The 12325-nt window shown below is 46.7% G+C and overlaps 16 non-coding genes across 16 annotated transcripts; all 16 read left to right on the plus strand.

The window, feature by feature from the left end:
• The first annotated feature begins 376 nt into the window (after nucleotides 1–376).
• Trnar-acg lies at nucleotides 377–449 on the plus strand. Its single transcript has one exon. It is a non-coding gene; the product is annotated as a tRNA-Arg (tRNA).
• A 576-nt stretch (nucleotides 450–1025) lies between these two features.
• On the plus strand, nucleotides 1026–1098 carry Trnar-acg. The gene has a single exon. It is a non-coding gene; the product is annotated as a tRNA-Arg (tRNA).
• Nucleotides 1099–3687: 2589 nt separating this feature from the next.
• On the plus strand, nucleotides 3688–3760 carry Trnar-acg. The gene has a single exon. It is a non-coding gene; the product is annotated as a tRNA-Arg (tRNA).
• Nucleotides 3761–4589: 829 nt separating this feature from the next.
• Trnar-acg lies at nucleotides 4590–4662 on the plus strand. The gene has a single exon. It is a non-coding gene; the product is annotated as a tRNA-Arg (tRNA).
• Nucleotides 4663–5238: 576 nt separating this feature from the next.
• Trnar-acg lies at nucleotides 5239–5311 on the plus strand. Its single transcript has one exon. It is a non-coding gene; the product is annotated as a tRNA-Arg (tRNA).
• An 830-nt stretch (nucleotides 5312–6141) lies between these two features.
• Nucleotides 6142–6214, plus strand: Trnar-acg. The gene has a single exon. It is a non-coding gene; the product is annotated as a tRNA-Arg (tRNA).
• A 576-nt stretch (nucleotides 6215–6790) lies between these two features.
• Nucleotides 6791–6863, plus strand: Trnar-acg. The gene has a single exon. It is a non-coding gene; the product is annotated as a tRNA-Arg (tRNA).
• A 1076-nt stretch (nucleotides 6864–7939) lies between these two features.
• On the plus strand, nucleotides 7940–8012 carry Trnar-acg. The gene has a single exon. It is a non-coding gene; the product is annotated as a tRNA-Arg (tRNA).
• Nucleotides 8013–8095: 83 nt separating this feature from the next.
• On the plus strand, nucleotides 8096–8168 carry Trnar-acg. The gene has a single exon. It is a non-coding gene; the product is annotated as a tRNA-Arg (tRNA).
• Nucleotides 8169–8969: 801 nt separating this feature from the next.
• Trnar-ucg lies at nucleotides 8970–9042 on the plus strand. Its single transcript has one exon. It is a non-coding gene; the product is annotated as a tRNA-Arg (tRNA).
• Nucleotides 9043–10275: 1233 nt separating this feature from the next.
• Nucleotides 10276–10348, plus strand: Trnar-acg. The gene has a single exon. It is a non-coding gene; the product is annotated as a tRNA-Arg (tRNA).
• Nucleotides 10349–10431: 83 nt separating this feature from the next.
• On the plus strand, nucleotides 10432–10504 carry Trnar-acg. The gene has a single exon. It is a non-coding gene; the product is annotated as a tRNA-Arg (tRNA).
• Nucleotides 10505–10586: 82 nt separating this feature from the next.
• Nucleotides 10587–10659, plus strand: Trnar-acg. The gene has a single exon. It is a non-coding gene; the product is annotated as a tRNA-Arg (tRNA).
• A 583-nt stretch (nucleotides 10660–11242) lies between these two features.
• Trnar-acg lies at nucleotides 11243–11315 on the plus strand. Its single transcript has one exon. It is a non-coding gene; the product is annotated as a tRNA-Arg (tRNA).
• Nucleotides 11316–11426: 111 nt separating this feature from the next.
• Nucleotides 11427–11499, plus strand: Trnar-acg. Its single transcript has one exon. It is a non-coding gene; the product is annotated as a tRNA-Arg (tRNA).
• A 675-nt stretch (nucleotides 11500–12174) lies between these two features.
• On the plus strand, nucleotides 12175–12247 carry Trnar-acg. The gene has a single exon. It is a non-coding gene; the product is annotated as a tRNA-Arg (tRNA).
• The last annotated feature ends 78 nt before the right edge of the window (nucleotides 12248–12325 follow it).

Raw genomic sequence — 12325 nt, forward strand, 5'->3', positions numbered from 1 at the left:
CTGGCAGGGTCGCTGGTTTTGCCTCGATTTTTTCTTATAGTGACTATTTCGATTTCTGTTAGTCTTTTCTATGATGTAAAGTATAATTTTTCAGGTTAAAGTGCTGGTAGGGTCGCCGTCTTTGTATAATATTTTGGGCTATTTGCTACGGGCAATGTGACGTACTAATTACAAGTTTACAACAGTAACCTCGGCCCTGTGGCCCAATGGATAAGTGGCCTTACTACGGATCAGGAGATTCGAGGTTAGAGTCCTGGCAGGGTCTCTGATTTTTGCTTCCTTCTTTTCTATCCTGATCCTTGGCATAATAATTTTACTTCTGCCGATTTGCGTCTGCCAATGTGACGTACTAAGTTCGAAGATTTACTTCAACGTCGGCCTTGTGGCCCAATGGATAAGGCGCCTGACTACGGATCAGGAGATTCCAGGTTCGAGTCCTGGCAGGGTCTCTGATTTTTGCTTCCTTCTTTTCTATCCTGATCCTTGGCATAACAATTTTACTTCTGCCGATTTGCGTCTGCCAATGTGACGTACTAAGTTTGAGAATTTACTTCAACGTCGGCCTTGTGGCCCAATGGATAAGGCGCCTGACTACGGATCAGGAGATTCCAGGTTCTAGTCCTGGCAGGGTCGCTGATTTTTGCCTCGTTTTTTTGAATCGGCGATTTGCGTCTGCCAACGTGATGTACTAAGTTCGAAATACTACGTCGACGTCGGCCTTGGGGCCCAATGGATAAGGCGCCTGACTACGGATCAGGAGATTCCAGGTTAGGGTCCTGGCAGGGTCGCTGATTTTTGCCTCCTTCTTTTGAATCGGCGAATTGCGTCTGCCAACGTAATGTACTAAGCTTGAAATACTATGTCAACGTCGGCCTTGTGGCCCAATGGATAAGGCGTCTGACTACGGATCAGGAGATTCCAGGTTCGAGTCCTGGCAGGGTCGCTGATTTGTGCCTCCTTCTTTTGAATCGGCGAATTGCGTCTGCCAACGTAATGTACTCAAATCGAAATACTACGTCAAGATCGGCCTTGTGGCCCAATGGATAAGGCGCCTGACTACGGATCAGGAGATTCCAGGTTCGAGTCCTGGCAGGGTCGCTGATTTTTTTACTCGTTCTTTTGAATCGGCGATTTGCGTCTGCCAACGTGATGTACTAAGTTCGAAATACTATGTCAACGTCGGCCTTGTGGCCCAATGGATAAGGCGTCTGACTACGGATCAGGAGATTCCAGGTTCGAGTCCTGGCAGGGTCGCTGATTTTTGCCTCCATCTTTTGAATCGGCGAATTGCGTCTGCCAACGTAATTAACTAAGTTCGAAATACTACGTCAACATCGGCCTTGTGGCCCAATGGATAAGACGCCTGACTACGGATTAGGAGATTCTAGGTTTGAGTCCTGACAGGATTGCTAATGTTTGCTTCCTTCTTCTTAATCGTGATAATTTTGTTAGCTGTTCGTTTTTTCTATGATGTAGTGTATAATTTTTCTTGTTCGAATCCCGGCAGGGTCCCTGTCTTTGCATAATATTTGATGTCAACGCTACTTGTTTCACGCGAGGTGATTTACTTATTCCAAAATTACAACATTAATTCCAGCCCTGTGGCCCAATATATACGACGCCTGACTACGGATCAGGAGATTCCGTAACATCAGCCCTATGGCCCAATGGATAAGTCGCCTGATTAGGGATCAGGAGATTCGAGGTTAGTGTCCTGGCAGGGTCTCTGAGTTTTGCTTCCTTCTTTTCTATCCTGATCCTTGGCATAAAAAGTTTACTCCTGGCGATTTGCGTCTGCCAATGTGACGTACTAACTTCGAGAATTTACTTCAACGTCGGCCTTGAGGCCCAATGGAAAGGGCGCCTGACTACGGATCAGGAGATTCCAGGTTTGAGTCCTGGCAGGGTCGCTGATTTTTGCCTCGTGTTTTTATTCTTATAGTTATTATTTCGATTATTTTGAGTCGTTCTTTTGAATCGGCGATTTGCGTCTGCCAATGTGATGTACTAAGGTCGAAATACTACGTCAACGTCGGCCTTGTGGCCCAATGGATAAGGTGCCTGACTACGGATTAGGAGATTCGAGGTTAGAGTCCTGGCAGGGTCTCTGATTTTTACTTCCTTCTTTTTGATCGTGATAATTTTGTTTCTGTTCGTCTTTTCTATGATGTAGTGAATAATTTTCCTTGTTCGAATCCCGGCAGGGTCCCTGTCTTTGCATAATATTTGATGTCAACGGTATTTGTTTCACGCGAGGTGATTTACTTATTCCAAAATTACAACATTTACCTCATCCCTGTGGCCCAATATATACGACGCCTGACTACAGATCAGGAGATTCCAGGTTCGAGTCCTGGCAGGGTCGCTGATTTTTGCCTCCTTCTTTTGAATCGGCGAATTGCGTCTGCCAACGTACATTACTAAGTTCGAAATACTACGTCAACATCGGCCTTGTTGCCCAATGGATAAGGCGCCTGAATAGGGATCAGGAGCTTCGAGGTTAGAGTCCTGGCAGGGTCTCTGATTTTTTCTTCCTTCTTTTCTATCCTGATCCTTGGCATAATAATTTTACTCCTGGCGATTTGCGTCTGGCAATGTGACGTACTAAGTTCGAGATACTACTTTAACGTCGGCCTTGTGGCCCAATGGATAAGGCGCCTGACTACGGATCAGGAGATTCCAGGTTCGAGTCCTAGCAGGGTCGCTGGTTTTGCCTCGATTTTTTCTTATAGCGATTATTTCGATTTCTGTTAGTCTTTTCTATGATGTAAAGTATAATTTTTCAGGTCAAAGTGCTGGTAGGGTCGCCGTCTTTGTATAATATTTTGGGCTATTTGCTACGGGCAATGTGACGTACTAATTACAAGTTTACAACAGTAACCTCGGCCCTGTGGCCCAATGGATAAGTGGCCTTACTACGGATCAGAAGATTCGAGGTTAGAGTCCTGGCAGGGCCTCTGATTTTTGCTTCCTTCTTTTCTATCCTGATCCTTGGCATAATAATTTTACTTCTGGCTATTTGCGTCTGGCAATGTGACGTACTAAGTTAGAGATACTACTTTAACGTCGGCCTTGTGGCCCAATGGATAAGGCGCCTGACTACGGATCAGGAGATTCCAGTTCGAGTTTTTTCTATGATGTAGTGTATAATTGTTCTTGTTCGAATCCCGGCAGGGTCCCTGTCTTTGCATAATATTTGATGTCAACGCTATTTGTTTCACGCGAGGTGATTTACTTATTCCAAAATTACAACATTAACCTCAGCCCTGTGGCCCAATATAAACGACGCCTGACTACGGATCAGGAGATTCCGTAACATCAGCCCTATGGCCCAATGGATAAGTCGCCTGATTAGGGATCAGGAGATTCGAGGTTAGAGTCCTGGCAGGGTCTCTGATTTTGCTTCCTTCTTTTCTATCCTGATCCTTGGCATAATAATTTTACTTCTGCCGATTTGCGTCTGCCAATGTGAAGTACTAAGTTCGAAGATTTACTTCAACGTCGGCCTTGTGGCCCAATGGATAAGGCGCCTGACTACGGATCAGGAAATTCCAGGTTCGAGTCCTGGCAGGGTCTCTGATTTTTGCTTCCTTCTTTTCTATCCTGATCCTTGGCATAATAATTTTACTCCTGGCGATTTGCGTCTGCCAATGGGACGTACTAAGTTCGAGAATTTACTTCAACGTCGGCCTTGTGGCCCAATGGATAAGGCGCCTGACTACGGATCAGGAGATTCCAGGTTCGAGTCCTGGCAGGGTCGCTGATTTTTGCCTCGTTCTTTTGAATCGGCGATTTGCGTCTGCCAACGTGATGTACTAAGTTCGAAATACTACGTCAACGTCGGCCTTGGGGCCCAATGGATAAAGCGCCTGACTACGGATCAGGAGATTCCAGGTTCGAGTCCTGGCAGGGTCGCTGATTTTTGCCTCCTTCTTTTGAATCGGCGAATTGCGTCTGCCAACGTAATGTACTATATTCGAAATTCTACGTCAACATCGGCCTTGTGGCCCAATGGATAAGGCGCCTGACTACGGATCAGGAGATGCCAGGTTCGAGTCCTGGCAGGGTCGCTGATTTTTTTACTCGTTCTTTTGAATCGGCGATTTGCGTCTGCCAACGTGATGTACTGAGTTCGAAATACTATGTCAAGGTCGGCCTTGTGGCGAATGGATAAGGCGCCTGACTACGGATCAGGAGATTCCAGGTTCGAGTCCTGGCAGGGTCGCTGGTTTTGCCTCGATTTTTTCTTATAGTGACTATTTCGATTTCTGTTAGTCTTTTCTATGATGTAAAGTATAATTTTTCAGGTTAAAGTGCTGGTAGGGTCGCCGTCTTTGTATAATATTTTGGGCTATTTGCTACGGGCAATGTGACGTACTAATTACAAGTTTACAACAGTAACCTCGGCCCTGTGGCCCAATGGATAAGTGGCCTTACTACGGATCAGGAGATTCGAGGTTAGAGTCCTGGCAGGGTCTCTGATTTTTGCTTCCTTCTTTTCTATCCTGATCCTTGGCATAATAATTTTACTTCTGCCGATTTGCGTCTGCCAATGTGACGTACTAAGTTCGAAGATTTACTTCAACGTCGGCCTTGTGGCCCAATGGATAAGGCGCCTGACTACGGATCAGGAGATTCCAGGTTCGAGTCCTGGCAGGGTCTCTGATTTTTGCTTCCTTCTTTTCTATCCTGATCCTTGGCATAACAATTTTACTTCTGCCGATTTGCGTCTGCCAATGTGACGTACTAAGTTTGAGAATTTACTTCAACGTCGGCCTTGTGGCCCAATGGATAAGGCGCCTGACTACGGATCAGGAGATTCCAGGTTCTAGTCCTGGCAGGGTCGCTGATTTTTGCCTCGTTCTTTTGAATCGGCGATTTGCGTCTGCCAACGTGATGTACTAAGTTCGAAATACTACGTCGACGTCGGCCTTGGGGCCCAATGGATAAGGCGCCTGACTACGGATCAGGAGATTCCAGGTTAGGGTCCTGGCAGGGTCGCTGATTTTTGCCTCCTTCTTTTGAATCGGCGAATTGCGTCTGCCAACGTAATGTACTAAGCTTGAAATACTATGTCAACGTCGGCCTTGTGGCCCAATGGATAAGGCGTCTGACTACGGATCAGGAGATTCCAGGTTCGAGTCCTGGCAGGGTCGCTGATTTGTGCCTCCTTCTTTTGAATCGGCGAATTGCGTCTGCCAACGTAATGTACTCAAATCGAAATACTACGTCAAGATCGGCCTTGTGGCCCAATGGATAAGGCGCCTGACTACGGATCAGGAGATTCCAGGTTCGAGTCCTGGCAGGGTCGCTGATTTTTGCCTCGTTCTTTTGAATCGGCGATTTGCGTCTGCCAACGTGATGTACTAAATTCGAAATACTACGTCAACGTCGGCCTTGGGGCCCAATGGATAAAGCGCCTGACTACGGATCAGGAGATTCCAGGTTCGAGTCCTGGCAGGGTCGCTGATTTTTGCCTCCTTCTTTTGAATCGGCGAATTGCGTCTGCCAACGTAATGTACTATATTCGAAATTCTACGTCAACATCGGCCTTGTGGCCCAATGGATAAGGCGCCTGACTACGGATCAGGAGATGCCAGGTTCGAGTCCTGGCAGGGTCGCTGATTTTTTTACTCGTTCTTTTGAATCGGCGATTTGCGTCTGCCAACGTGATGTACTGAGTTCGAAATACTATGTCAAGGTCGGCCTTGTGGCGCAATGGATAAGGCGCCTGACTACGGATCAGGAGATTCCAGGTTCGAGTCCTGGCAGGGTCGCTGGTTTTGCCTCGATTTTTTCTTATAGTGACTATTTCGATTTCTGTTAGTCTTTTCTATGATGTAAAGTATAATTTTTCAGGTTAAAGTGCTGGTAGGGTCGCCGTCTTTGTATAATATTTTGGGCTATTTGCTACGGGCAATGTGACGTACTAATTACAAGTTTACAACAGTAACCTCGGCCCTGTGGCCCAATGGATAAGTGGCCTTACTACGGATCAGGAGATTCGAGGTTAGAGTCCTGGCAGGGTCTCTGATTTTTGCTTCCTTCTTTTCTATCCTGATCCTTGGCATAATAATTTTACTTCTGCCGATTTGCGTCTGCCAATGTGACGTACTAAGTTCGAAGATTTACTTCAACGTCGGCCTTGTGGCCCAATGGATAAGGCGCCTGACTACGGATCAGGAGATTCCAGGTTCGAGTCCTGGCAGGGTCTCTGATTTTTGCTTCCTTCTTTTCTATCCTGATCCTTGGCATAACAATTTTACTTCTGCCGATTTGCGTCTGCCAATGTGACGTACTAAGTTTGAGAATTTACTTCAACGTCGGCCTTGTGGCCCAATGGATAAGGCGCCTGACTACGGATCAGGAGATTCCAGGTTCTAGACCTGGCAGGGTCGCTGATTTTTGCCTCGTTCTTTTGAATCGGCGATTTGCGTCTGCCAACGTGATGTACTAAGTTCGAAATACTACGTCGACGTCGGCCTTGGGGCCCAATGGATAAGGCGCCTGACTACGGATCAGGAGATTCCAGGTTAGGGTCCTGGCAGGGTCGCTGATTTTTGCCTCCTTCTTTTGAATCGGCGAATTGCGTCTGCCAACGTAATGTACTAAGCTTGAAATACTATGTCAACGTCGGCCTTGTGGCCCAATGGATAAGGCGTCTGACTACGGATCAGGAGATTCCAGGTTCGAGTCCTGGCAGGGTCGCTGATTTGTGCCTCCTTCTTTTGAATCGGCGAATTGCGTCTGCCAACGTAATGTACTCAAATCGAAATACTACGTCAAGATCGGCCTTGTGGCCCAATGGATAAGGCGCCTGACTACGGATCAGGAGATTCCAGGTTCGAGTCCTGGCAGGGTCGCTGATTTTTGTCTCGTTCTTTTGAATCGGCGATTTGGGTCTGCCAACGTGATGTACTAAGTTCGAAATACTACGTCAACGTCGGACTTCTGGCCCAATGGATAAGGCGCCTGACCACGGATCAGGAGATTCCAGGTTCGAGTCCTGGCAGGGTAGCTGATTTTTGCCTCCTTCTTTTGAATCGGCGAATTGCGTCTGCCAACGTATATTACTAAGTTCGAAATACTACGTCGACATCGGCCCTGTTGCCCAATCGATAAGGCGCCTGACTACGGATCAGGAGATTCTAGGTTCGATTCCTGGCAGGATCGCTGATTTTTGCTTACTTCTTCTTAATCGTGATAATTTTGTTTGCTGTTCTCCTTTATATGATGTAGTGTATAATTTTCCTTATTCGAGTCCCGGCAGGGTCCCTGTCTTTGCATAATATTTGATGTCAACGCTATTTGTTTCACGCGAGGTGATTTACTTATTCCAAAATTACAACATTAACCTCAGCCCTGTGGCCCAATATAAACGACGCCTGACTACGGATCAGGAGATTCCGTAACATCAGCCCTATGGCCCAATGGATAAGTCGCCTGAATAGGGATCAGGAGATTCGAAGTTAAAGTCCTGGCAGGGTCTCTGATTTTTGCTTCCTTCTTCTCTTTCCTGATCCTTGGCATAATAATTTTACTCCTGGCGATTTGCGTCTGCCAATGTGACGTACTAAGTTCGAGATACTACTTTAACGTCGGCCTTGTGGCCAAATGGATAAGGCGCCTGACTACGGATTAGGAGATTCCAGGTTCGAGTCCTGGCAGGGTCTCTGATTTTTGCTTCCTTCTTTTCTATCCTGATCCTTGGCATAAAAATTTTACTACTGGCGATTTGCGTCTGCCAATGGGACGTACTAAGTTCGAGAATTTACTTCAACGTCGGCCTTGTGGCCCAATGGATAAGGCGCCTGACCTCGGATCAGGAGATTCCAGGTTCGAGTGCTGGCAGGGTCGCTGATTTTTGCCTCGTTCTTTTGAATCGGCGATTTGCGTCTGCCAACGTGATGTACTAAGTTCGAAATACTATGTCAACATCGGCCTTGTGGCCCAATGGATAAGGCGCCTGACTACGGATCAGGAGATTCCAGGTTCGAGTCCTGGCATGGTCGCTGATTTTTTTACTCGTTCTTTTGAATCGACGATTTGCGTCTGCCAACGTGATGTACTAAGTTCGAAATACTATGTCAACGTCGGCCTTGTGGCCAAATGGATAAGGCGCCTGACTACGGATCAGGAGATTCCAGGTTCGAGTCCTGGCAGGGTCGCTGATTTTTGCCACGTTCTTTTGAATCGGCGATTTGCGTCTAGCAATGTGACGTACTAAGTTCGAAATACTACTTCAACGTCGGCCTTGTGGCCCAATGGATAAGGCGCCTGACTACGGATCAGGAGATTCGAGGTTAGAGTCGTGGCAGGGTCTCTGATTTTTACTTCCATCTTTTATATCCTGATCCTTGGCATAAAAATTTTACTGCTGGTGATTTGCGTCTGCCAATGGGACGTACTAAGTTCGAGAATTTACTTCAACGTCGGCCTTGTGGCCCAATAGGGATCAGGAGATTCGAGGTTAGAGTCCTGGCAGGGTCTCTGATTTTTTCTTCCTTCTTTTCTATCCTGATCCTTGGCATAATAATTTTACTCCTGGCGATTTGCGTCTGGCAATGTGACGTACTAAGTTTGAAATAATACTTTAACGTCGGCCCTATGGCCCAATGGATAAGGCGCCTGACTACGGATCAAGAGATTCGAGGTTAGAGTCGTGGCAGGGTCTCTGATTTTTACTTCCTTCTTTTCTATCCTGATCCTTGGCATAATAATTTTACTCATGCCGATTTGCGTCTAGCAATGTGACGTACTAAGTTCGAAATACTACTTCAACGTCGGCCTTGTGGCCCAATGGATAAGGCGCCTGACTACGGATCAGGAGATTCGAGGTTAGAGTCGTGGCAGGGTCTCTGATTTTTACTTCCATCTTTTATATCCTGATCCTTGGCATAAAAATTTTACTGCTGGTGATTTGCGTCTGCCAATGGGACGTACTAAGTTCGAGAATTTACTTCAACGTCGGCCTTGTGGCCCAATGGATAAGGCGCCTGACCTCGGATCAGAAGATTCCAGGTTCGAGTCCTGGCAGGGTCGCTGATTTTTGCCTCGTTCTTTTGAATCGGCGATTTGCGTCTGCCAACGTGATGTACTAAGTTCGAAATACTATGTCAACGTCGGCCTTGTGGCCCAATAGATAAGGCGCCTGACTACGGATCAGGAGATTCCAGGTTCGAGTCCTGGCAGGGTCGCTGATTTTTTTACTCGTTCTTTTGAATCGGCGATTTGCGTCTGCCAACGTGATGTACTAAGTTCGAAATACTATGTCAACGTCGGCCTTGTGGCCCAATGGATAAGGCGTCTGACTACGGATCAGGAGATTCCAGGTTCGAGTCCTGGCAGGGTCGCTGATTTTTGCCTCCATCTTTTGAATCGGCGAATTGCGTCTGCCAACGTAATGTACTAAAATCGGAATACTACGTCAACATCGGCCTTGTTGCCCAATGGATAAGGCGCCTGACTACGGATCAGGAGATTCTAGGTTCGATTCCTGGCAGGATCGCTGATTTTTGCTTCCTTCTTCTTAATCGTGATAATTTTGTTTGCTGTTCGTCTTTTCTATGATGTAGTGTATAACTTTCCTTATTCGAGTCCCGGCAGGGTCCATGTCTTTGCATAATATTTGATGTTAACGCTATTTGTTTCACGCGAGGTGATTTACTTATTCCAAAATTACAACATTAATCTCAGCCCTGTGGCCCAATATAAACGACGCCTGACTACGGATCAGGAGATTCCGTAACATCAGCCCTATGGCCCAATGGATAAGTCGCCTGAATAGGGATCAGGAGATTCGAGGTTAAAGTCCTGGCAGGGTCTCTGATTTTTGCTTCCTTCTTCTCTTTCCTGATCCTTGGCATAATAATTTTACTCCTGGCGATTTGCGTTTGCCAATGTGACGTACTAAGTTCGAGATACTACTTTAACGTCGGCCTTGTGGCCAAATGGATAAGGCGCCTGACTACGGATTAGGAGATTCCAGGTTCGAGTCCTGGCAGGGTCTCTGATTTTTGCTTCCTTCTTTTCTATCCTGATCCTTCGCATAAAAATTTTACTCCTGGCGATTTGCGTCTGCCAATGGGACGTACTAAGTTCGAGAATTTACTTCAACGTCGGCCTTGTGGCCCAATGGATAAGGCGCCTGACCTCGGATCAGGAGATTCCAGGTTCGAGTGCTGGCAGGGTCGCTGATTTTTGCCTCCTTCTTTTGAATCGGCGATTTGCGTCTGCCAACGTGATGTACTAAGTTCGAAATACTATGTCAACATCGGCCTTGTGGCCCAATGGATAGGGCGCCTGACTACGGATCAGGAGATTCCAGGTTCGAGTCCTGGCATGGTCGCTGATTTTTTTACTCGTTCTTTTGAATCGACGATTTGCGTCTGCCAACGTGATGTACTAAGTTCGAAATACTATGTCAACGTCGGCCTTGTGGCCAAATGGATAAGGCGCCTGACTACGGATCAGGAGATTCCAGGTTCGAGTCCTGGCAGGGTCGCTGATTTTTGCCACGTTCTTTTGAATCGGCGATTTGCGTCTGCCAACGTGATGTACTAAGTTCGAAATACTACGTCAACGTCGACCTTGTGGCCCAATGGATAAGGCGCCTGACTACGGATCAGGAGATTCCAGGTTCGAGTCCTGGCAGGGTCGCTGATTTTTGCCTACTTCTTTTGAATCGCCGAATTGCGTCTGCCAACGTAATGTACTATATTCGAAATTCTACGTCAACATCGGCCTTGAGGCCCAATGGATAAGGCGCCTGACTACGGATCAGGAGATTCTAGGTTCGATTCCTTGCAGGATCGCTGATTTTTGCTTCCTTCTTCTTAATCGTGATAATTTTGTTTGCTGTTCGTCTTTTCTATGATGTAGTGTATAATTTTCCTTATTCGAGTCCCGGCAGGGTCCATGTCTTTGCATAATATTTGATGTTAACGCTATTTGTTTCACGCGAGGTGATTTACTTATTCCAAAATTACAACATTAATCTCAGCCCTGTGGCCCAATATAAACGACGCCTGACTACGGATCAGGAGATTCCGTAACATCAGCCCTATGGCCCAATGGATAAGTCGCCTGAATAGGGATCAGGAGATTCGAGGTTAAAGTCCTGGCAGGGTCTCTGATTTTTGCTTCCTTCTTCTCTATCCTGATCCTTGGCATAATAATTTTACTCCTGGCGATTTGCGTCTGGCAATGTGACGTACTAAGTTTGAGATACTACTTTAACGTCGGCCTTGTGGCCCAATGGATAAGGCGCCTGACTACGGATCAGGAGATTCCAGGTTCGAGTCCTGGCAGGGTCTCTGATTTTTGCTTCCTTCTTTTCTATCCTGATCCTTGGCATAAACATTTTACTCCTGGCGATTTGCGTCTGCCAATGGGACGTACTAAGTTCGAGAATTTACTTCAACCACGGCCTTGTGGCCCAATGGATAAGGCGCCTGACTACGGATCAGGAGATTCCAGGTTCGAGTCCTGGCAGGGTCGCTGATTTTTGCCTACTTCTTTTGAATCGGCGAATTGCGTCTGCCAACGTAATGTACTATATTCGAAATTCTACGTCAACATCGGCCTTGTGGCCCAATGGATAAGGCGCCTGACTACGGATCAGGAGATGCCAGGTTCGAGTCCTGGCAGGGTCGCTGATTTTTTTACTCGTTCTTTTGAATCGGCGATTTGCGTCTGCCAACGTGATGTACTGAGTTCGAAATACTATGTCAAGGTCGGCCTTGTGGCGCAATGGATAAGGCGCCTGACTACGGATCAGGAGATTCCAGGTTCGAGTCCTGGCAGGGTCGCTGGTTTTGCCTCGATTTTTTCTTATAGTGACTATTTCGATTTCTGTTACTCTTTTCTATGATGTAAAGTATAATTTTTCAGGTTAAAGTGCTGGTAGGGTCGCCGTCTTTGTATAATATTTTGGGCTATTTGCTACGGGCAATGTGACGTACTAATTACAAGTTTACAACAGTAACCTCGGCCCTGTGGCCCAATGGATAAGTGGCCTTACTACGGATCAGGAGATTCGAGGTTAGAGTCCTGGCAGGGTCTCTGATTTTTGCTTCCTTCTTTTCTATCCTGATCCTTGGCATAATAATTTTACTTCTGCCGATTTGCGTCTGCCAATGTGACGTACTAAGTTCGAAGATTTACTTCAACGTCGGCCTTGTGGCCCAATGGATAAGGCGCCTGACTACGGATCAGGAGATTCCAGGTTCGAGTCCTGGCAGGGTCTCTGATTTTTGCTTCCTTCTTTTCTATCCTGATCCTTGGCATAACAATTTTACTTCTGCCGATTTGCGTCTGCCAATGT

The sequence above is a fragment of the Nematostella vectensis genome, chromosome 13 (assembly GCF_932526225.1).
Source record: "Nematostella vectensis chromosome 13, jaNemVect1.1, whole genome shotgun sequence".
NCBI lineage: Eukaryota > Metazoa > Cnidaria > Anthozoa > Actiniaria > Edwardsiidae > Nematostella > Nematostella vectensis.